Source organism: Poeciliopsis prolifica, unplaced genomic scaffold (assembly GCF_027474105.1).
Source record: "Poeciliopsis prolifica strain line A6 unplaced genomic scaffold, Auburn_PproV2 SCAFFOLD005, whole genome shotgun sequence".
Classification (NCBI taxonomy): domain Eukaryota; kingdom Metazoa; phylum Chordata; class Actinopteri; order Cyprinodontiformes; family Poeciliidae; genus Poeciliopsis; species Poeciliopsis prolifica.
Window position 1 is genome coordinate 2,404,795 of NW_026562380.1, and position 26,208 is coordinate 2,431,002.

At 37.0% G+C, this 26,208-nt stretch overlaps 1 long non-coding RNA gene across 1 annotated transcript in view; it reads right to left on the bottom strand.

Annotated features, from left to right (window-relative positions):
- Window positions 1-923: 923 nt before the first annotated feature.
- The window catches only part of LOC129359510 (uncharacterized), a 108,779-nt gene continuing 83,494 nt past the window's right edge, over window positions 924-26,208 (bottom strand). Inside the window, exons 4-5 of the long non-coding RNA XR_008605920.1 lie at window positions 1,414-1,497; window positions 924-1,225 (exon numbers count right to left, since the gene is read on the bottom strand). This is a non-coding gene — a long non-coding RNA (uncharacterized LOC129359510). The remainder of the gene's footprint in view (window positions 1,226-1,413; window positions 1,498-26,208) is intronic.

Here is a 26,208-nt window from a genome sequence, read left to right on the forward strand (position 1 = left end):
AATGGAAATTGGAATTACCAAGAGCTACTGGGAAAATGGGCTCACTGTAGCAATTCAAAGGCTCCAATACTGGTTTGTCAAGCCCAGTGAAAATTATGACAATGGACAGTTGTGAATCACCTCCAAGCGCATCCTCACTAAATGACTGAATAACAATGAAGGCACAAGTAGAGCAAGATGAAATTAGCTCTAATGATATAATGGCTGCTCTCTTTAGAGCTGACATGTTGAGACACTTTGCAACCGGTCAAGTCGCATTGATTTTCATCCGGGGTAGAAACCTGATCTACACTCAGTCCTCTTTAACTGACTCGTCTCTCTCTCAGATGCCCCCAGATATTTATGTCTGCTGTCTGATTCTGCAGAGCGGGGACTTAATCAAACCCAGAGTGAGGTCTATCAGTATTTAAGTCTGCTGCTGGAGAGAAAAAGAAAGATAAAGTGAATGTAGAAGCGAAGGAGTAGAACAGTGAAAGACTGAGCCACAAAAGGCATAGACACAATATCCAAACATTTCAATTAACTACAAATGTATCATCCAGTGTACAATACCTTACAAAAACTGTCAGTGGCTTTCTGCTTTGCTATAATAATACTTATATCTTCAAACTGCTTCCACCAGATAATTTCACTCAGTTCAAACTCTCTAAAACTAGAGTGTTGGTTGTAAAACAAGTTTGAACAAAAGTAAAACTTTTAAAGCTTTAAATAAGCAGCAAAAATGAAATCCAGCTATATTTCCCTCTGAGATCAGTGTATTTAATACATGCTCATGTTGTGAGCTTGTGCATGTTGGTATTTTCTTGTCAAGTATAGCAATTCCACCCAAACTAATCACAAATAAAGAATGGGATTCTCCACAGACATTAGCTTTAAGTTATTAGACTTAGAGTTTTTTATTAGAATTCAATGCTTTTAAGAAATACAGTGTTAAAAGTGACGTTAATTTGTATTTCGAATCATTGATTGTAAATTTAATATTTCAAGAAATTCCTTGAAAACATTTGACACTTCAAATGTTTAATGGTTGAAATGAAACACAGAGATACAGAATTATCAAAATAATGTTTCCTGACACTAAATTTTCTTTGCTTTTCCATTTCTCTGTTAAACACTTGTTAAATTACAGAGCCAAAGGTCACAATCCTAGCAACTGTAACAAGATGATTTTCTCTTTAAGTGCTAACAGGGGTAAGTGTCGACCATTCCTCCTCCGCAGTGTGGTCTGAAAGGGAAAAGAAAAAACATTCAAACTGTCAAGATATCACTTTTAACATGTTTGAAAATTACAGGACATGAACTTCCTGTTGAAGCCCTCTCTCTCATTTTCAACCTTCACTGAGACCATTCAGCTGCCACCTGATCTGCAGTCATCCAGAGTGTAATTGTGTGATCTGATTGAGATTTCTTTACCGTGTTCCTCCATGCTCCGCTTTCAGTGAGCTCTCACTGATCCATATTAAATCTCTAGGTCAGCTGGGCAAAGCTGGAACACTCCTGCAATAGAAAAGCTTGTTTCATACATTTCCTCAAAATATGATATAGTTTTCCTGATGAATATCAGGAATGGCCATTTCCAGCAAATTGTATTATTAAAAATCATGGTCACCAACAAATAACAAATTTATTATTTCACTTACTATTGTAAAGTTTTGGATTTTTTCCCACTAGTTCCCTTCTTCTCATGCACCCAACATGCACATAGAAGATGTCACAGAGTGCCCAAAGCCTATTTGTTTTCAATTATGTAATGCTAATTGCTTATCTAACGTTAACATAATCTTAACATGTAATGCTAAGCAATATTTTATGTTGCTAAATAAATGTCAGCTTAAATAAAACAAGAAATTATAATGAAACTGTTGACAATGATCCTGTTAAAGCATATCTCAGAAATGGGGAAACATTAATTTATTACGTTTGTACTACTGAGTGGGGATCTTAGGAACTTTTTGCAGTTGTGATAAGATGATTAAAACAATGTTTAATACCATTTCATGTATTGCAATAAAGAAGTGTCATCATGCCTGCCTCTTTTATTGGCTGAACTGTGAGGAGGTTGATACACTTTCTTTGTCCAAAACAGTTTACTTGTTGACACATATAAAAAAGTATTGACCCTTGGATGTTTTACTTTTTGTTGCTTTTACAAATCAGTCGTGATCAACAAAACTTGGCTTTTTTTAACAGCAAAATTTACAAAACACATTAATGCCAAAGTGAAAACTTATTTCTACAAAATAATGACAATCAAGCAAAAATATTTAACTTAAAATAAGCGATAGCATTCAAACTAAACTCCTTTAAGCTGGAGTATGTAACTTTTGTAAAAAAAAAGAAAAGTTTACAACACATAAAACTGTCACTGTTGTGACAGTTCTCACCTGCTCAACTATAGCTGGAAAGTAATGAACATTAAAGGATGCAAATATAAAACTATTATTAGTATTTTTTTGCATACACACAAAAAGGAAGTAGCACCAGGTATCCGCTTTCACATCTCTCATCACACTGAATCAGGCAAACATCCACAAAAGGTGATGTGAGAACAAAGAGGGAGGCGGAGGGAAGCCATGTCTGGAGGGATTTGGGAACGCTGAGCTGACTGTCAATGTCTGAGTGTCACACATATGCTAGTTGCTGGGACCTAGCAGAAGTAACCTTATCTAAAAAAAAATAAAGAGTACACAAAGACTTTTGTTTTAGATAAACAACAACACTGAGTTCACAGCTGGTGGGGGCATTGGTTTCACATATTGCAGTCAACACTTAGTCTCAATTACTTCCATGGCGTATATATATATATAAATAAAAGGACGAGCTAACCTAATCAGAAATCAGTATGTGAACCCCTGTCATCCCTGAAGAATTCAGCTCTTAGATCTTCTTTGTCTTTTGTGAGGCAGGGAAGTGACTGGGCATGTGGAGGTCACAGAGCTCAGGCCTCATCAGCAGGGCTAATTTGATTGTGGAGTGACAATGGTTAGTGCAACCAGGCTGATGCTTGCCTGCTGACGAGGCGCATAATAATGGGCCGGACCAGAGTTGCCTTGCGCAGGAAGCACATACTGCCAGGAATACACTGAGCAGTGAAAAATGATTAAACCTAATGTGAAAAAGCAACATAGGTTTTGAAACAATCAACATGCTCTATTACTAAAGTCATTTTCTTCACTTTACTTCATAGACATTTTTTTGCAAACAATTATATTGTAATTGTAGAGAAATGCTGTTTATTTTGTACTGTGATTTGTGAGTGTCAATGCATTTGCATTAGCAGTGGTGTCACATGAGAAAATTTGGAATATTAATCAGAAGTCTGGCAGCAGCATTTTGTACAGACTAAGTAGTCTAGGGAGTTTTTGTCAGCTTATTAAACCAGTGTAAGATTTGGAAGAACAAAACAAAACAATAAATCTACAGTAGCCTGCCCAAAAAAATATTTGAAAAAAAACTTTACCAGACGTCCATTCTATATTCTTGCTGAAGCCTATGCATTAGTTTAAAGATAAATAAATAAATGTTGTGGATAGCATGAGTGACCTATAAAAAATCTATATTTTCTAGTATTTTAGCAGTAATAGTTCTTGAATTTCTCTTGTATGGCAGTATTTGAAATGGAATGTGCTTCTAATATCTGCAGACTTCAGAACTGTATTTCTGTAAACATATCTCCAGGCAGTCCTGTACTTTCTCATGTTGAAAACACAAACTTGTTACTTTTTTTGATGCCATTCTAAGGACCATTGATTGTTTTTTTTTGTTTCTAACATTGTTCAAGCATAGAGTTGATCATTTTCAAAGATCTAGCTGACATCTTTCTTTAATGTTTTTAAATTTCCTCTTTGTTCCTCTGCCTTATCTCTGTAATATACCTCTTTCTAGTGCAAGTGGACGCACATTTAGAGAAACAGCAGGTGGTGTGGTGCGGGATAATTACCAAGAGTTTGGAGCTCCCAGGGAGCCTGTGTTTCTAAGTAGGAGGAACTTAGTACAACACATCATAAATACAGCTAGTATTCTGTAACAGTACGTTTAACCAAGGAAATAAAAAATGACCTTTTGTTGCCACCAAAAAAGCAAACGTAAGAAAATGCATTTTCCAGTCCTTTTTTAGCTCTACTGGTACGTTTTTTTTGCACATTGATATTCTTTCACACGACTAAGAATAAACACTGTTTTAGTGAGCTCTACTCATGAACTAAGACAATTCCTCATACTTTTTACACAGGGGTATATTTATAAATGTGAATATAAATGTATTTATTTATCTACAAGCATGTTAAAATTACATAAAAGAAATAAAGGATTTTTTACATCAATATTTTCTTATGACCATAATACAGTCTAAACAAACGTGGATGATGAAAAGCTGCCACAGTCAGTAATAATTCATGGAGTCAAGTTATCTTCTGGTGTTGATCCATCAAGTCCAATGACAGTGCAACCATCTACCTAAGAAATTTTAGAGCACTTCAAGCTTCTCTCTGCTTACAAACGTCTTGGAGATGCTGGTAGGAGGTGCAAAATATGTGCACAGTCAAACATACCAATACCAGATTACTGACTGGCCAGCAAACTCATCTGCTTCAAACTCCTTTAAAAAACCATGGACTATTGTCAAGAGTATTCTCTGAGGAACACCAGACCCAACACTGCAAATGAGATGAAGGGCAAATCTTGCTTTTACCACCTCTCAAAAGACTATGCTATGCTGCATTAGTACAATTTATGGTAAATGTAACAGGTGGCACAACAAGGTTTCACACCCTCCTTATGCCCTAAACTTCCACAAAAGGGAAGCTGCCAGGGTGGCAGCTAAGTGTCAATTTCCTGGTTGTGTGACCAGGTGTGTGTGTTGGGCCCATGTGCTCCATTATTTGGTGACTGTGGGCCACACTGTTGATGTTCTGGTAGTAGCATTGCCTGGGAGTGTGGCTATTCAACGCTGCAGGGCAACACCACATCCTTCGGATTTGACCTTGAGTGTTGGCTTATGCGTCGCAGTTCAATCACTGCTTCCTGCTGTCCTTTAATTTTGGATTGTTTGTTTTCCCTTAGAATTTGTGAGGGCGGACTAACAATTTCCCATTTAAGGGTACGGCCTGGCGCCGGGGCGTTTCTTCAGCTCTAATACTCAAAATTCACTCAGTGTGTAAAGACTCACAGACATATATGAGTTTCACTTTTACAATTGAATTGAAAAGGAAATTACATTTTCTATGGTGCTCTCATTCTTTAAGATGCACTTGTTCAAGCAATAGATGTCAAGAAAAGAGGATAACACATTGTGACCAGAAAGACCCCACTGTAAATCGGTCAGCATATCCGAAGGAATTACATTTTGTCTACTTTGAATGATCTAAATTAACAATTGAGGCCAACAGAAACAAATTCTCTGATGAACAAGTAGCACAGCCACAGTGACACCCTGACCCAGCTGAAGAGGAAGTGGTTTAGGTGAGAGCTGAGCCAACAGCAGCATCCGGTTGCCCAGTTGTCCAAGTTCCATTAGCCGAGAAGGGCCATCAGTGGGGGATTAGGCAGCAGGCCCTTTTAATCCTCATCCAGTGAGAGATCCAAGCCCTCATCTCTCCCCCGCCATCCACAGCCAGCTCTTTGAGAATGAGCCAGAGTCTCCGACGAGGCCACAAGCTTGGCCAGAGCCCTCGCATCTCAGGAGCCTTCGATGCTCTTCGCTTTAGCCTCAGCTGCTGGAGATGTTGTCCCTAATTAACAAGGGATTAAGCCATCATCTCAGCTTGTAATACAGCCTGGATGGGAATTCCAATATGGATGCTGGGGGAGACAGGGGAGGAGGGATTGGACTGGTTAGAAAGAGAGGGAAAAAACTGGTGTCGTTTAGCAGCTCAGTAAATTACTCTTGACCCGTAGGACTGAGAGGAGTCTATCGGTATGGCAAGCCGGCTGGCAATTACAACACCTCAGGCATGCCAAAAGTTTTATTGAGTGGAGGGTGGGGACAAGATAGGGGTGGGTGACAGGGGTGACTGCTGCGTGTATGTGCATGAGATCTGTGTCAATGAACAGAGTGGGAATGGAGGGGGGGGGGGGGGGGGTAATGGTCTTTTAATGTATTACTTTCTGTCTGGACTGGAATTGTTTGCATTTGGGAGAATATTGACATAATTATAATGAAAATTCAAAAAAAAGGTTGAAACTGGAGTAACACTTCTTCCCCCTAAGATCCACATGAGGCACAAGGTTCATTTCATTGTTTGGTGGGAAAAAGAAAATTGCAATTTCACTATTTCTCGTTTTCTTTGTTATTGATCATGATTTTGAAAATTCCTAATAAAAGTGCAATGTGGAATTATATCATTCTAATATGCAGTGGATACAGTTTTATTTCATTGTACTTCTTTACAACAATAACAGTAGTGTTGCACAAGGCTAGTTAGTGTCACTACTAACTCATGATCACATAGCTGTACTAAACAGGAAGTAAAGGCTCAAACTAATAGCCACATTTTTCAGAAAATGGAGAGGCATTCAAGAATGTGTTGCTATCAGAAAAATGTTATGTTTTGTCAGATCATTCATGATAGCTAATTTTACATACTGTCTGGAGATGTAGCGAAATCTAATTAAAATGCACATGCCTGTATATTTGAATTTTTGGGGTTGAAATTTCTCCAAACAGTTTATTGAATGCTGATTTTTGCAAAAATGCTCTGCAAAGAAGGCACATTTTGAATTATTTATAGGAAAAAACATGAGTGTATCAAACATGAGAGCATCAGTTTGCAATAAGATCATGATATTGTTAATTATCATTCATATTACTTGTAAATGATATTTGTGCCACTGTTGGCTCATCTCAGGCTAACAATTTCACAGAGCAGCCTTAACATCTATGCTGTGCAACAATGAGTTCCAAATAAGTTCTCCGATTTAGTTTCCAGAATTGCTAAAAGCCTTTATGACGGGTGACAATGTGTACATTGATCCAGCTTTCACAGCTGTGGAGGTGAGGTATGTGCAGGGCTTGGGGAGGTCCAGTCTGCTGCTGTGTCTGTCGCTGATGTAAACTGATGCAAGTTTCAGTCAAGACAAAGCAACCCCTCAAAACAAAAAGAAGAAGAAGAAAAAAAAAACAGAGCTGGATAAGTGTCCAATATGAACAGTGATACATCTGGAGTGTTTGGTAGCAAATTGCACTCGGATTTCATAAACCAGACCTAATAATTGATGGTGCTGCTGGATAATGATCAAGCATGTCTGCTACTGAAGGAGTAAAAAAAGAGAAAGAGAAACTAAGTCAGAGAGTTTGTTTATATATGTGAGGTAAAAACTACGAAAGTGTGGGGGAAATTTGTCTAATCAGGATTTTGGAAAAGTGCAATGCTACAGGCTTCAATAAATGTAAAAAGTAAGTACACTAGCAAATGGAAATTAACAAAAGTAAGGTGCTGAAATGTCAAAAGAAACCAAATTGGACCCGATCAAACAAACTTTAGTGAACCGAAGAACAGTCCACAAACTCCTTGTATGCTACAAAAAGCAAGGATGAAGTATAAATGTGTCATTTATAAATAACATATTGAAGAAATGCTATGACAAAACAAGAATGTCAAATTGGAAATAAGACCACAAACTAGTAAATTGTTGAGTATGAGCAAAGGGAATTTATTTTTATTTGTGCTGTATCTTTTGTCAGGTATTGTGTTTTAATTATGCTTTTTCCCAGCTTAAAGAAGTTAGTTTCTGAAGTAACAGTTCTTTAACTTAAAGTCATTTGAAATGTTATTGGGAACAGACCAGCTCTCCATTGTGAACAAACAGACAATAATATAAAATAATAACAATTTATTCTAAAAATTACCACAATGTAAAGATTTATTGACAGCATTATTTTCAATTTTTAAGATCTTTTGGGATATGTATTGACTAAGAAGGTAACAATTGTCTTTGTTCTTAAGACAATTGCGCTAACCTAACTAAACTTTAGCCCAGTTCAATAAAATTAATTGCACCAACTAAAATTTGACATTGTAGAAAAGTATATTGTTTTATAACAAGTTCAGTTCATTGGCTCAATTTGCAATAAATAATTAATTGCAAAGGTAGCTTAATAACAGTAGTTGTGGCAAATAGTTTTGTCACAGAATTTTAAATTGTAAAGTTTTGATGACATTTTTATTTATTTAATTATATGTTATATACAACTGTGTCAATAGTCAAAATTAAAATCTGAACAAGAAATACTAGTAAACTTTGGCAGGTTCAAGTTATTTCAGAGAAAGATGTGTTTCGTCTGTGTGTGTGTGTGTGTGTGTGTGTGTGTGTGTGTGGGTGTGTGGTGTGTGTGTGGGTGTGTGTGTGTGTGTGTGTGTGTGTGTGTGTGTGTGTGTGTGTGTGTGTGTGTGTGTGTGTGTGAGAGAGAGAGAGTTTTAATTGGGTTAATTGATGCATTCATGACATATATGTTTGAATCCTAAACCAAGTACTTCCATTGCTCTAAACCGTTACAAAGTTTATTATTTTCAGAAAACTCCTGAGATTTGTTCATCTAAATTTCTCTTGATATGCGTCTAAAACTTTGGGTATGGATGTTTTTTTCTTCTTGTTTTACTACGAAATATAAATATATGTTTCCCTGTAAAGCCATTTCATTTTGCTTAGTGAAGCAACACCAGCGTGAAGAGCAATAACAATTAAACAGCAAACTCACCTGCCATCTCCTTGCATTACCTACAATCTCTTTATGCTGAGCATGTAGTAGTTGAGTATGTACTTAGATGCATGGGTGTAAATTAGATGTCAACAGTAAAAAGAAAAGAAAGTCAGTATTTCCAAGAAGACATCAAGACCGACATACATCGGTTATATGATGCAAAAATATCCCCACCTCTACACAAAGGAGGACTTATTAGCATGCAGACAGTCAGTTTCCTTTGGCTGATCAGTGACTGTAGCTCACATGGTAAACACATCCTGCAGGTACAGAGTACCTGACCATGGCAGATTTTATTTCTTTAAATATGCTCAAAAGATCATCTTATCGTGCCATCCTGTCTGTTTACCGCATCTCTAATAAGTCTTGCCTTCTGCCTGTTTGTCTTGTCTTTTGATGTTTTTCTTTTCCTCCTCCTTTTTCCTTTTTTCCCCCTGTTTCTGTATCTTCATTGCTCTCTCCCCACCGCCTCCCCAGCACACATATAAGGACACAAACATAGCCAGTTTTTCTCTCCCGCACATGGCCCACCACATAGCCATTTGCATAACAATCTCCACTTGTTTTTCTGCTTAGATGGTATTCACAGCATGGTGCCAGCGTGACTGAGACAGGGGTCATTGCTATGTATATCAGAGAGAGATGGAAAGGGAGTCGGGAAGAGAGGGAGGAGTGGAAAGGGAGGGAGGTGGCAGAAATACACATCCAGACGTTCAAACATTTCTATAAAGAGACTCATCGGGACACATGCACTGACTGATGGAGAGAGGGAGAAACAGAGCCTGAAAATGCAGACAGGATGCAGATGAAACTATCTGCCTCCACACCATGTTTTCCATGTAAAGCCACATTAAATTTCCAAGAGTCAACTACTGAAGACATGTTTTAGCTATTTTTGACTCAGCTTCACCTTAACATCTATTAATCTAATCAAAATACTCACCAAAGTGTATTTATTTCATCTTGCCTTGACTGTGTAGCTGTTGTATTGTGATATGCTGATTTTGTGCAGGTAATGGACATGTGGGAACTTGATCTTTCATTTTAATGTATGCAAAAAGGAGAAAATGTTAAATAAATGTATGGAAATTATTAAGGCAGCAAATGGGAACAAAAGATAAAGATAACTATTTTATATAACCCTAGACAGATGAATTTCCCTCTTTAAAACTTGCGGAAAAAGAAAAATCTTGTTTACTTTAAGAAAAATAAACAAAGACAGCAACAGACTTTAAATTGTGATAAAGCATCCTGGTCCACTAACACCACCAAAGAAACAGAAAGGTCAACCGAAACACTACATCACCAATTTATCATGCCCAGGTCTCTACCGTCACCTGCCACTTGGTTTGCATGTCAGCCAGCTCAGGTGATTCTCCACACAAATGAAGAGTAGCTACTTCCTCATATGGATGAGCGACGGTGACTCAAGAGGTAGGAGTTTGTCTTGTAACTGGTTTGTTGCCGGTTAAAATCTCTTCTTTGCCCGCGTCATTCCTTGGGCCAGAGGGCCCAGCAGCTTCGCTTCTGTCAGACTGTCAGGAGCTGAAAGAAGTCAAAGTGGTGGTTTGAGCATATAATCATGATATGGCTCCTTTTTGAGTTTTTTGAGGCATATCAATGACAAGAGACACTGTTGTAGAAAAAAAAAAAAAAACAAATAGAGGGACTAGATATACATTTTGATTTGGTAATATCTCTAGGGAGAGGGATATCTTGTTTCCTCCTGAACCTTTTATCTATGCATTTTGATCTTGTATAAGGAGCATTCAGAGAATGACCAAAAATTTAAATATATCTAATTAAATTCACTGAAAGCTTTTAAAAAAACAAATGTATAAATTAGTTTCATTCTTAAAAGTTTTAATGGACATCAAAACAACACATCACTGTGGTTCCATATTATTTTCTTTTCTAACGTTTGCTAATATCAACCACTGCACTGCTCAACCAAATTGGCACCAAATTTGACACTTTATATTTAGAGAGACAGCATTTCCCTGCAAACAAGTTCTACTGTTTCCTTGAGCAACACATGTGTTGTTGCCCTTGGTATGAATATTTAATGTATTGTTGACAAATTGCTTGAAACTCCTTTGGTACAGTTGTAAACCACAGAGGAAGAAGAGGTCGAGAGGTTAACGGAGACAGAGCAAAGGACTGCCAGTCAACCTGAGCTGAAGGCAGCGGGAAACATTTATTAAAGCTGGTTTGCAAAATTAGATTTAGGTAAAGTGTTACCATCAGTGAGAAAATAAAGAACACATGCATTTTTTTTAATAACTTCATATCATACCTAACATCCATGTTGTATCTGCATTACACTTTCAATACTGAAATATATATTGTACATTCTCACTCAGTGATTGGCTCACTAAAAACAGACAACTGCGCATCCTAACATAGATCTGTTTTAAATCTAAATATTGTTGCATTATATATGCATTTTACACTCTAAATATGCAAACATTTATCTAAAATTAAATTTTATGCTTTAAAAAATGTTTTGATTTTGTTATTCCTAGATCAATTTTGTTTCCCCTTGAAATTTTAATCTCGATTTTAAATAAATAAAATACTACCTCTCAGCTTTTATATTATTTCATAATGTGTTTACCATTTGGCCAGTATATACTGGCCTCATCATATGGAACATCACATTTATTTTATTTTGCTTCTCCAGTTGAGCGTAATAACAAATAGACTTGATTGATGTTTATATTTCTTTTCTCATGCAGCTCTTGTTTTTACTAAATTGCTGTGCAAATTTGTGTATATATTACTATTTGTTTCACCATTTGGTGTCTAAAATATCAGGGAAAGCGCTGTCTTTTACCATATTTTCTGATTTCTCACAAAGCACACCAGAAATGTTAAGACTGAAATCCTACATTTTGATTATCTATACCCTAATCTATGTTTAAAAAAATCCTTTGTTCTCAGAAGTTTAATGTATTGTGATTTCCCATGAAGAAGATTGCGTTCCCTTGTCATATCTCAATTTCTTTCTCTAAAGCAGCACACTAACAGAAATAATAGAGGACAATAAATTAAGTACACTTAATAACCGAACTAACTACTTAGTAGGGTTGGTGTCAAGAGACTCCCTAGATCAGTAATAACCCGCTGTTCTTAGTGAGGCTGGAAAGATACGGCAATTCAATGAAGATACACTCAGAGCTGATTGCAAGTCATTACAACCACCACAGGGAGAGCCCAGAGGAAGGAGCTTAATGGCTGAGGGAGAAGAACAGTCTGAACCCCCCCTACGCACACACACCTACAAACACGCACACACACACACACACGCACGAAGGGTGAGTCTGACACTCTTCCACAGAAGACACAGTATCTGTGTGTCCTTCCACGCTCTCTTCAGTCCACATCCTAACAGACAGTCAGAAGCAGCGGTGCGCTAACATCCCACATATGCACATTCCATGATTTCGTTTTATGATTATGCCATCACGGCAGAGCTTGTTTAAGACCCCATTAGAATCAAAGGGGCGACAATCTTCATAATCAAGCTTAATTTATTAAAACATCAGCTGGCTCCATTAACATTAACAGGGTGAGGCAGGGAGGCTGCAATAAAAGAGGAGAGACTGTTTCATAGAGATCACTCAGCCAAATGCAAACACCAAAACGGCCAAGCAGCATTTCGCCATTCCATTTACAGCTTCCTCTGAGGCTGGCAACAATTTTTTTTCTAAATTCAGATGCATCACACTGCTGTGGAAAAAGTGCATGCTGGTTTACAAGTCAGATGTTTTTTGACAAATATTACCCGAGTAAACACAATCTACAGTTTTTCATCGCCTCCTATTTTGATTTAGTTATGGGGATATTAATTTGAATAAACATTTCAGAATCTACCTTCATAACAATACCTTTCAGTTTTGGAATTAATGTAAACTTTTTGTAGTAGAGGGGGACCCTGCCTAAGGTATACTCTTTAGTTTAAGTTGGATTAAAGCTTTTAAAATGTTTTTTTTGTTGTTGTTTTGTTTTGCTTTTTAATATTTTTTAGCTTTCTTTGTGTTGCCAGACTTCTCTTTAAATGGTTACTTGATTTTATTACTTAATTCAGGCGAAGTAATGACTAATACATTTTCTATAAATGATGTGGTCAATATTATAGATATCACAATCAGAAGTGTTTTCATTTTTGCATACTTTAAAACAGCAAATATTTCAATGCTATGCTATTAATATTTGTTTAAGGGGCAGAAATCTTGTGACATAAACTCTGTTCAATCCTATGTCTCACTTTGTACTCACAGAGAGGCAGCTTTAACACTCTTCCCACAAAGTAAAGCTCCTTATGTGTATTGATGTACACCATTGACAAGTCAATTCAATTTACCTTAGGAAAATGGCTAGTGTTTTTATTAGGCTAATTAGCCAGTGCCCTGTGGGAGCTGTGGGATGAGCAAGATAAGAGATGAAAGCTCAGCTCTCCTGTAATGTCTATCAGCCTGAATACACTCAGAGTATGGCAGTTTCTTCAAGAGAAATTATTCATGTACTCAAACCATAAATTGTACAAACTTAAACTGTTTTTATACCAACAGTTATGTAGTTTAATACAATATTGACACGTCGAAATGTGAAAACAGTTTATCAGCTTGAATTTTATGTCACTGTAGAGGCTTGTTAGTGCAACTTTTTACCAACAATTTGATGTTTTCAAAATTTACAACAGATCTAGAAGTCTCAACAATTTCAGGGATTAAAGCCAAGTGTTTTGTCATGCTGGTCAAGCAGCTGCAGAGTTGGTCAAAGTGCTACTATTGCAGCAATGAGACAGTATGAGTGGATCTGAATTTGATTCATTTGAAATAAAGTTAAATACGCTGCCAGTTTTTTACATTTGCACCTTTTATGAATGCCATAGTTTGCTGAGAGGTTGCAAACGGAATGGTCCTGTTGCACAGAGGTGCCATTCAGGAGAATGATGCAAACATCTTTGGAGGTTTTTCTGGGCATTTGGGGTTTTAAGTATACCAGACTGAGACGAATGAAAAGATTTCCTTCTTGACAAGAAGAAAACTATTTGTTATAAAGTTTATAATTATTTTATTATGTTACAAGTCTTTAACGGTTTAAAGTAAAATAAAAACTTTACCTGTATCAGACTATTGTATGAAAATCCACTTCTTGCTATGTGTTCCATGAGGAGTTGAAAATAAACAAATGTTTGATAATTAGATTTTTTTAACCACAAATGGAAGTTTGAGATAAGCAGATTTTTAGCCTTTATTTTAGAGTGGAAACACTTTATTAGCACAAACTCCTTATTTGGACTCAATAAGCCTTGCCAGAACTTTCCACCAAGATGAGATGACTGCTATGACTTCCTCTCAAAGTCTCAAGTGTTAAAACATGGAAAACACCTCTCCTTAACATCAATATGTCAACATCACAGAGATTATTAATGTATTTATTTAACCAAATGTGTTGCCATGGTTAATTGAAGACATTTTGTAGATGGAGAACAAAGCTCAAAACGAAAATATATTAAAATAACAAAAAACAAAACAGTAAGTAGTGTTTAGAGAATTGTGAAAAGAAGCCTGAGCTCACCAGAATTGGCACACCTCTGGTGGATGACATATATTTTTTTATCATTTCCCATTCTTGCATCTGTCAGCAAAAAACACACAAAAACAATGACATGCTTTTGATTCAATATGGACTTCCACGGCAAACACATAAGAAACGCTCCAGCTGTCAGACTCATGCAGACTTGAACTCAAAGTGGCACCTGTGACATACATATGCACAAACATCAAGTCTGAAAAAAATAGCATCCAGGCTTATTAGTGTACAGGCTCGAAAGAAAAACTCCCATCTGACATGCACAGTGTACACATACACCAATATGTCCCCTGCTGAGCTGCACAGACAGAGACCCAGAGGTGGGAACTGCGGACGGGCGGCAAGGAGCTCCCTTGCCGAAAGCCTTATTGATTGGGATAAAGGTCTTTTGATGAGGCAGATTGCTCATCAGGCTGGAACGACATGCTTCTCAGATGTGACGCCTTTTCAGACCAGCCCAGGGGCCCATCGACCAAGGCATAGCCATCGTATCTGAGTATGTTAGTGCGTCTGTCTGTCTGTCCTCTTGTGCACGCTTAGGAGTAGCAAACATTGATTTGAGAAAGGCCCATCTGGGTCACTCTGGCCCCACCCTGACATGTCCTCTGCTGGAGGTAAGGACATGACTGGTGATTGTTGCTGAACTTCATGCTCCAGTCATGTCAAACTGCAGTTGATGAAGCATACTAAAAGATACTTTATTAAATTCTGAAAAAAGCATGGATCAAATAAATAATAAAAACACCTCCTTTGAAGTTTTTCATTGTCAATAAAGAGAAGTGGTGCCTTAATCAATATTCACTTATGCAGTATGTGACATGGGAAAAGTCCAAGGTGGACAGTTTTTATACAGGTCTAACCTAAGAGACCTTTACTAAATCTCCAGACATTTGTTACCTTTCCATCATGCTCTTGTGTCTTTTATTGTCTTTGCCAACCTACTTGAAGACAAAGAGCCAAAATGTTTTTCTAAATACAGTAACACAAATTCAGGTCAGCCAATCACATGACAATAACTCAAGCCATATAAACGTGCTGAAGATGTCTTCCTGAATTTAAAACATCAGAATGAGAAGACAGGAGATTTTTGAGATTTTGATTTTGCCATGGTTGTTAGGAGCTGATATCTGAGTTTTTCAGAAACTGCTGATCCGCTGGGATTTTCAAGCATCTCTCATTGACTGAAAACAGTCTGAAAAAGAGAAAATGTATCAAGGAGGAACAGTTGTGTGACAGTAAAAAGTCTTGTTGATGTCAGAGGTCAAAGAAGAATGGGAAGATTGGTTTGACAGGACAGTTGTTAGCTAATGACATAACAGCTGTGAAATTCTTGTGGTAGGGTCAGAATTTAGGGTCAGAAAAACAGTATAAAAGCAGGGATCCATCCTGCCTTTATCTCCATAGTTCAGGCTGCAAATGGTGCAATGATATAGCAAATATTGTCTTGTTTGGGACCCTTAGTACAGACTGAATATCACTGAAATGCTTAAAGTATTGTTGCTGTATCCAAGGAATATTTATAGAAGAGTAGTGCACCATATGACAAAGATTTAAACTTTCACAAACTGGTTTCTCGAAGATGACAGTGACTTCAGAAATTCTTCCCACAGTGTTTGCTAAAAGGACTTTGTCATATAAATGTTCTGAGCTGAGGTGCCTTTTACAGTACTTTGAAATAAAGAACAAAACTAAGTTAGTTCCTGATAGCCTTGTAATTTACTAAAAAAAACAACAAAAAAAACCTCTCTGCCATTTGATGTTCAGGTTTTCAGAGGTCAGCCAGTTGCTCAAGGGAAGGCACAAGGGGAAGCACATTGGATGAGACTACTTGGATACCCAGGCTCTTAATAATTGATATGAATTGATTTTAACCCAGTTCTGACCTGAGCCTGGATGGACATGCAGTGCTGTCCATGCATGAAAACGTGTCCATGTGTCTGCATGTGTGTGTATTGCATTCACAAACTTATGAAGCAATGCTTTTACTGTAACCCCTAAAAAAGATGAACGTGTGGTTTTGTGTCTGCACAGCACACGCATGGCAGAAGAAAAGAGGGCAGTGCGGTGATCTTTAAAAGCTCCTGACGTGCTCCTAGAATGAAATATTTAAACAGACGAAACCTTGACCTCCCCATGCTCGCCACGCATGGCTCCCATTGATTTCTGACGAAACAACTGGGACACCATTACAACAAAATGCACTATGGCTGACCACACATGCCCTCTGACACTTTCATCAGCTGGAACCACATTACTGTCTCTGTCCTCTGAGCCTGTTTATGCTTCTGTATGCATATCTGCTGCAAATATCCATATGTAAAAGTCTGCACTCTGAATATGTTTTCTGTATTTCGGTAACTGACCAGTCAAACATGGAAGAAAGTTTAAACCAAAAAAAGTCGCATACCTGATTAGAACCAGATCAGGAAGCAGCATTACCATGGAGAGACACGCAACATGTCAATGTCCTTTGGCCTGAGACAAAACTTGTTAAAACTATTATTTTTATATATAAAAAAATAAAAATGAAAAAGTGAAACACTAACATTTATTATAGTGATATATTCAAGTTTTTACTTTGATGATTATGATGTATAGTTGATAAAAGCTTTTATGTTCTCATTTTGTGATACTTTTTTTTTCAATGGCCACAATTACAAAGGCCTAAAACTAAATGAATCTATTTCACATGTGTGTTTATTTAAACATAATTACATTTAATTTTACTAATATTTTAATTTGTTCAGATTGCATCCATCTGTTTAACAGTTTGTTATTCAATCACTTTAATGTTGTCAAGTTTTTTCTTTGTTTGTCAAGTATCAGATTTTTTATTCTGCCAACTGCTTTAAGAAAAAAAAAAGAAATAAAATGAAGAAAACAATAGATAAACTTTAAAATGCCTGACCTTTCCTTAAGCACTTTAAATATGTTATTCCCCAAGATTTTAATGTTTTTATTGTGTTACAGGTGAGGCGCTGTCAGTGACAGAAAATTTCTTCTCAGCAGGGAATCCATCTTGAAAGGTTCCAAATTACAGTAAATGTATGACAGCATGCTTTTTGTAAACTCATTCATGTGTCTGAGTATATAAATAAGTGACTAAATAAACACATTGTGATTAAAAAAAAGATACATCCTCCAGTTAATAGAACCGACAATATGTTGTTAAACTGTTTCCTGTGACAATAATTTGTTCAAAAAGCCAGAAAGTAAAAAATTATACCAATATGTTTTTTAATCATATAAAACAAGTAAAAATATCAAAATAAGTGCATTTGATTGTGACCATTAAAACATGCATAGATATGTTTTTATATTAGCGAAATATAAAAACCATGGTACAAACTATTAAACAAGTTAGAATCCTTTCATAATCCAAAGTCTTTGTTGATCCATTGATCCTGATTATCAATGGATGATAGTTCTTTTGAAATATCTGGTAGGGACTTAGTCAGTGCTGAGTAAAAATATCTTTGAAAGTACAAGAATGAAACCCATTTCATTATTTAAAAAGCATAGTCAGTTACTATTTTTCTAATATTGGCGAAGGGCTAGATGTAGTGACGCCAACTGCGTAGTGATCTCAGCTGCACCCAGAAGTGCATCTGTAAGCAGATCACATTTAGGCCATAATCTGTGCCCTGTACAAAAGGTTAATCACACTTTGAATTGGAGAGACATTTGATGCACTGCAGGATAGAGTGTTCTCTCCTTTTTTCTCACAATTACAGTGACACAAATAACAATTTCATTTTAATCCAATTCCCCCTCACATCACTTCCCTGTCCTGCATTCAAACTTAAAATCCTCTATGAAAGAATTACAATTTTAGATTTGTACGTTGGGTTGGTGCCAATTCAACATTTATATCCTATGATAGCAAGAACTGATTAAATTGGATTACATGCTGGATATACTTTTAAGTGAACTTTGAGACCCCAGAGGTTTGGGAAGGAAGTTTTAAGATAATTTAATAAATATTAGTCAGGTAGAAAAACTCATGGCTAGCCACCCAGCATTGAGTTTGGTTGGCGTATATTTAATGATTCACACCTGTAGAACAGTTTACAGTCACTCTAACTGTTAAAAGGAAAGTAAAAGGTGATGATTGGGTTTATTTTGCCCTAATGCTTATCAATAATGCAACTTTTATTTATTTTATGGTTGAATCTGCAAAAATCTGACTATATGGAATATATAATTAGATGAATGGACAGAGGAATCAATAACAATTTTAGACAAATGGATAGATAATAGAATCCTTATTCTTTTCCATTTTAGTTTAGTCTTTAAGAGCAGATGCACAATTAAAATGTCATCAGTTTGTACACAGGTCCATTATTTGTACTCAAGATTTAAAACCTGCATAGCACTAGTCCCTGAGAAATAAAGTTCTGCTCCACCTGACTCCTACGACAAAATCAACCTTTAGACTCCCCTTGCTAAACCTCACAATTCCCATCATTCAAAGAACATTATGTTTACTCTTCCATAAACAGTTTCTCTTGTGATCTGCCTGCTTTCATTTCTACCTGGTCAATCTTGTTCAGAGGAGGTTGATGCTTATGTTCAGCTGTCAGTGGACAAGAGGTGGTGTATGAACACAGAAACAAACAGGACAGGCTAAGTTACACTTAACGTTGACTTACACTTAATAGAGCAGCACTAGTACCCAGAAAAACCCATGAATGCATCAGGAGAACAGTGAAACCCAACAAACCATTTTGGGGTTATAGCATTTTTAAATGTAAGAAGTTGAATCTTTATAATTATCTGACTGTAACAGAATCACATGCAAAGGCATATTCTCTAAATGGTGTACTGGCAAGGCCTGACATTGATTTTAAATGTTGATTCCCTGCCAAACAAAGTTTTGTCCTTCTTTCACTTCCTAGCATCAGCTCCTGATTCCAGACCCCTTCTCCATCTGTAACACCCTGGGCCTCCAACAGCTCACGTTCCCCGGACTAATCTCCACCCGCTCAATGTTGTTCAATTAGATTCCAGTTGACATTCATTGGAAGTAGGCACTCCTCCTTGTAATTCAGCCCTCTTTATAGCCAATCTATTTTTTAATAAAGGTTCAGAGGAAAACATTAAAGTATTGATCTTTATTTATCGACCCCAGCCCAAAGCATAGTTAAAGCTGACACAAATCAATCAAAATAAATTTAAAATGATGATAGCACATATGAGGAGACTGGCCGCCTGTTTCGGGGAGTAATTAGGGGGCTTGGCAGAGGGGAACCTAAGGCAATAAGAGTAACAGTAACAGACACAGAGAAGCGCTCCCAGCAGCAGAACGAGTTGCAGAACTGTTTAGCAGAGCGCAGATTAGAAATTTGTTTTGCATTAAATGAGACGACTAAGAGGCAAGGTTAATGAAAGGGCACAGCACTTTGGGGCCGTGGTAATCCACTGAAACCCTCTCTTCATGACTCTAATGCCCAGTCCACTCACATACACTCACACACACAAAAAGAGGGAGAGACAACGCCACGAGGCTGCCTCTGGAACATCCTCGGCTTAGCAAAAACAATGGGTATTAATTTAAAAAAGCGAATGAGAAAAAAGCTGGCGGTAAAAGCTGGTTGATTACCAAGAGTGAGATAGGGAGTCCACCAGCTCCCAGTGCATTAAATAAATTTAATCTGCCTGGTGATGACCACTCATTGAAGAGGTCAGAAAATGAAGAGGGCAGAAAATGCTCATTCTCCGCGCACATATGGGACCTAACTTCATACAGCAATGCATTCGAGGACACCTGGCACCTTGTTTGACTTTTATTGAAGACCAATTCATTCAAACACTGCAAGCACAGTGATTGTGAGGATGCAGCATTTCAGATATAACCCCTATATACAGAAAAGAGGTTTGCAGCTGTTTTTTTTTGCAAATGTATTTTTAGCATTTAAACATATCATACGTAGACACATTTTGCTCTTTGTTTACAGCTCCATATATGTGCACATACAAGCAATTCTTAAGGCTAACCACACCTGTATTAAGATAATCTCTGCTTTCTTTACCCAAATGCTACCAAAGTTTGCACAGATATTTTCTGACACTTGCCGCTGCTCAGAACCCGTTGTCAACTTTCAGTGTGCAGATAAGTCCAAAAGAGCTACTTGTGACAGTTAAATGTAATAAATGTTTTCAAATGCATCTTCCTGGAGTTTAGGGGAAAAATAAAGAATACAGTTGTTAAACTTAGTGTCTAAAACACGTATTCAACACTGGATTCATATGTTTAATGGATAGATATATCATGGACAGACGATGGCTGGAATCAGTTCCCAACAAAATATAAGTAACAAAGCATCTCTCGGTGTATATAAACCTAATGGTAAAGGTTTATGTGCACAATACAATAAAAACAAAGTATTTTTTCAAAAAAGCATCTCAGAGGCAGTTTTTCATAATATATTTTCAAAATGTTAAATTAATTTAGTAATTTAAATTACAGCAAACTGCTGATCTGCTAAACTTTGCTACTGGACCTTAGCTGATGCATTGGTAGCTATGTATAGCCATATATGCCAATATATTCATCATTCATTGGACAAATAAATGACTATTTTGTTTTACATTTAAACAGTAAAATCCAACGATTGTGAGAACTGCTGACTTTGGATTCTTGTCTGGACTGTCAGGAACCAAAAATCCAACAGAAATTTGAACATTTACAGAATTTCTTGCTTCCTTAAAGTCCTCACCACTTAAAGTGCCTGTTCTGCACTGAACATATATAACCTACAGCCCCAACACCTGAACTCAATTCATCTTGCCACTTTTAGTTCCGATCCTCTTTTGTCCAGAAAATTTCTCCATTTGCTTAGCCAAAGATCCTCGGTCGAGTGAACCATTTCAGCTCGGTTGAGATATTAATGAGTTTACAAGGACCTTCCCGATCTAATTATGTCGAGCAACTGCTGCCTCTTACTGGGCCACGGCTCCCCGGGGAGAACACAAATCTACCAGGCAAGCAAAACTTGCCTACTTTTGACAAAACACTCGACAAGCGAGGATGCAAATAATGTTGAGCATTCTTCATAAACACCACTGGAACGTCACAGGCGAGATTAATATCACCGCCTACCGACGCCACCCCAAATTTAACCTGAAAAATACCCAACTTTGGCTTTAAGACAAGGGCTATTAGTGAAGGGAGGGTTGCTGAAGCTCAGGGAGGAAGCTAAGCACCCTTGAGAGGAGACGGTGAAAAAGAAGTGAGAGAAGTGTTGTAAACAGCGTGAATGTGATTGGATGTGACCTTTGTGCCGGCTGAACTATTTAACATGTTCGTGGAAGTTTCTCCACCTTGCTGACATTTGAACAATGCTGATGTCAGTGGAGTCTAAAAACACTGAAGGAGACAATCTTACAATCAGCATAAATTAACATAAAAGACCAAGCTTTTCCTTCTTGATGTTTGATAGAGATAAAGGCTCATTAACCTGGCCTTTTTAAAAAGACTGGCAATTCCCTATTTAAATGGAATTAAACTATAGAAGAATAAGTAATCATTTTCTAAGTTTTACTATATTTGCTTAAAATATTCCATTTGTATTCCATTTTGTTTAAAGTATTTTCAAAGAAAATTGAATATACAATGGTCAAACAAATGTTTGCACTTAACAGTTAAAAATCCAGATTTTATCATTTCAAAATGTATTTCACAACTTCACATCCTCAAACTCCAACTAATATTTTGTCAAAGTAACTTTTGTTTAGGATTTGCTTTTCCTAAAAGTTGAATTGCAAAAGTTGTCTAAATCTATGACAGCCCTTTTTTTTTTCTTGCTTGGCCATTCAAAATGTGACTAAGATGCAGAAAAATCAAATCTTTTGTAGATTCATACCTTGCAGTAAAACTATTGGCATGATATAAAGTATGTAGTGTTACTAAAGACTGAATGATGAATTTGAATACCTTGGAAAAATCATAAGTTTAAAGATGAGCGTAATATTGCGACAATGATATTAATGCTTTAGTGCTTACAAATTTTCCCTTTAACAAATTGATTTTATTTCATTTTTTAACTGCCAAAGATATTTGTCATTTTAAGGATAGAAAAAGTTATTCATTAGACTCATTAATTTACCTTCATAGTTTAGGAGAGGTGTGTACACCTCTAATTCTTACTAAAAAGAGAAACAATGTATATATTAATTCTGAATTCAAAGCTTGGTGTTCTGTATTGTACACTACCATCATCCATAAACTACTAAATCCTATTTGCGATTCATTTTGCTGCTCTTTACACTCTGCACGCGAGAGCATCTTTCATCATTTTGACTCAGTCCCACTTTTATCCTCCTCCTGCCTTCTAGTTCAAGAAACCCAAATTTATAGAGTGCTATATTTATTCCTAACTGAAAACCGTCTGAAGCAAACACATTCATATGTTGTCTACATTCACCAACTATAGTTTTTTTTTTAAATGCCTTTACATTAACTAGTAAGGCTAGCCAAACCTGAAAATATGTTGGATTTTTGCCTATTTTTCTACTAGTTATTTAATAACTAGTAGATCAAATAAAAATATTCTGCAGAACAAACTTTGAAGCAAAATAACTCAAAAATGCAGACAGAATATTGTAAACTGATATCCTCATTAACTGATCTTTGCTCCTTTGTTGTGGCCTCATAATCTTCATATATGTAGTAGATATGTAATAAAATATATTTAGCATTATGAATTAAAGTAAGGACATTTCTGGACATATTTACCTGAAATAAAATGCTGCAGGCACAACTTCAGCAGCCATGCAGGGTCAAAATTTAAGTGTTTCTTTCTTAAACTCTGAGTAATAAACAGATACTTCCCTCCTCTGGTATCTCTTCAAAAGCTAATATTTTTTTTGTTCAACTCCAGTTCATAAGAATTAGCATTAATAGTATTGTGGAAAAGTTTTCCTTTGAATCTTTTCACATTGGGTCATGTCACAGATTTTTGTCACAGGATTTTATGTGGTAAATCAACACAAAACATCTTTAAAGAGAAGGAAAAATAAACAGGTTTTTATTTTTTATGAGTAAATAATGATATACTTTTGGAAGATGCTAAAGATCAGTTCCATTCCAGTTGATGGTAGGAGATAAAAGTTTGCACAGAAATATAAAGTGATGCATATTTTCCAGAGTGTGTCCATTTTCCCAAAAGTCAACTATCATTGAAATGCAGCTCAGAGGACCAAATGACATCACCTCCACATATGCTATGCTAATATCCAGCAGGATCCATTTCGCAGCAGGAGAGATAAGTACGTCCAGAACAGAGCAAGGCCCACTCACACTCACAGCTAACCTCTTGTACAATATATTTTTGTACATACACACACAAACAGACACACACAAACGGTAGGCATAAGTTTGCTCTCTCACATATACACACACATTTATCTCTCTTGCTGTAATACAGAAATAAGACACTTGACATCACAATGACTGCAGTGGCACTGCGCGTGCTGGAGGTGATGGAGTATAATGGCCTTTTAAATCCGTATTCCCACAGAGACACAGACGGAGCAAAAGAGACAGAGGTTAGCATTAAGCCGACTCTGACTTCATCTGCACTTATGGGTTGCTTTTACATCCAGCCCAAGATAAACACTGGATCTGTGTGTTCTGCTTTTTATCTGTGGAAATTCATTTTAAAAACAATAAGTAGCATTTCAGTGACACAATTTGTTTGTACGTTTTTACAGATTGTCAGGAAGAATATGAACTACCATTTGGCTTGTACCCAGCTAGATGTTCAGAAACACTCATCAGGTTACTGATGTCTTGTCCTGAACCAGTCTAGCAAGAGCAAACAGATTGGTGGAAAAGCAAAACTGCAAGAACTGGAGGAATGGGCAGTGAAGAAAGCAGCAAAGATGGGGCAGAGTGAAGATGATAATGTAATATGAGAAAAATGAAAAGAATGCGTCACATCTCACTGGCCATTTCCTGTCAGAATGCAATGAATAAAGTTCACTAGCGCCACAAAATCTAAAAATACAAAAATGTTTTAAATAACGGTTTGAGCAGAATCCATGAATTTAAAAAAAGACACAAAATGAACTATTTTTGCTTTGCCAGTTCAGACATAAATCCTTTAGATAATGTTTTGGGTGAAATGAAGAGAAGAGAGGTCAGGAGTGTCTCAAACAGATTGTGCAAAGAGGAAAAGTCAAAGATCCCTTTCTCTGTGTGGTCCAACCTAGAGAAATATTACCGAAAAAATATTAAGCATGTTCCTTTTGATAATCAGGGGTTCTGCAACGTATTTAAAGCAGTGGTAGATATGGTACTACTGATGTAAAATGTAATTATACAACTGATGTAAAATGTAATTATACAACTGATGTAAAATCTAATTATGCCATGATTTGATTTTTTTCCTTCCTAAACCAAAATGTGCCCAAATTAAATCCCGTGTTTTTCTAAGATTGTCCAGTGTGGCATTATGCTACCACAATAAAATATGAACTCACTTTAAGATCTTTTGCCACATCTTTGCACAGTGTGCCAATAATTACAGTGGATGCAGTAAATCAGAAGATTGAGGTTTAGACAACAGTATCACAACATGTGACAAACACAGAAATTGAAAAAGCTCTGGCAAAAGCTCCATCTTCCAACTCCTCACACTCATCTTCTGAGATATAAATAAAGAAAAAGGGATGAGAAAGGGGTCAGCACTGGCCACTTTGTTTTTTTCCCCCTCAACATTCAGTAATAGATGTTTTTAAAGTTTAAGTGCTGCCAGAGGGCTGCGAGCCCTGCTGTTCATTAAGCCAGCCGCTGCCACAGAGCAGCATTTACATCAGCGCTGCTCTAAATGCCGGCTCTGTCTGAGCAATTACATCTGCTTTACAGGCTCTGGTTTACAGTCAAGAAGAGCAGAAGAAGAGGAAGAAAGGAGCAACGAAGAGATGAGATGCCAGTTTTAAAAATATTAAGTGTACAGAAACGGAGCTACACAGACACAAAACCCTGACTCTGAAAAAAAGCCATATACAATCAGTTGATTCTGTATCCACGGCAGGAGGGGGAGGAAGGACAGCCCGCGGCGACATATGTATTCCATCATGGATGTCACAACAACACGTTTCATCTGCTAAATACGCGCTACCAGACAACAAATCCAGCAGAACGCTAAGAGCAAAACAAATTTGTTTACAGACAAAGTGACGTCTCACAAAGACATCCAGAGGTAGACAGTTGATAACAGGGACAGATAATACTTGTGCAGGTAAGAACCCGTCTTTCACTCGTAATCCCTTTGGAAACTATCGATAAGCTACGGAATGGGACATTGAGGACTCTCACTATGCATGTAGGCACTGTTTCTTTTTCTTTATGTGCAGAATGGTTCATGTTTTATGTATTTGTTTGAGGTGGTCTTTCATTTTCAGCTTGATAACAGTTTGAAATGACTGTGGATCCAAAAATTACAGCACATCATTGTGAAGTGCTCAGACAAGACAGCAAGGAAACTTGATCATTTTGTTATTCTTCAGTGACATAAAGAAAAGCCTTGCATCACCCTTTCATCAAGGCTGGTTTTACAAATAACCTGCACAAAGCACAGTCCTCATAAAATCGATCCGCGCCCTGGAAATGGTCCCTGGCCGCATTTTGGACACCCCTGATGTGGACATTGGTGAAAGACTGTCGATATAAAAAGAATGTTAAGTAAACATAGCAATTTTTATACTTGACGTCCACATGAAAACATCCTTTCATGTGCTGTTACAGAAACAGCTTCCAGAGAAACAAAAAATCCTACCCTTGCATTTCTGTGTAGAAAACTACTGAGTCACTTTATGAAAACACTAACGCCATAACCTGCTGAGCAAGCGTTGTACAACGCTCCATTCCCTCTTCTCTCCATGCATTTCAGGAGTAGCACTGG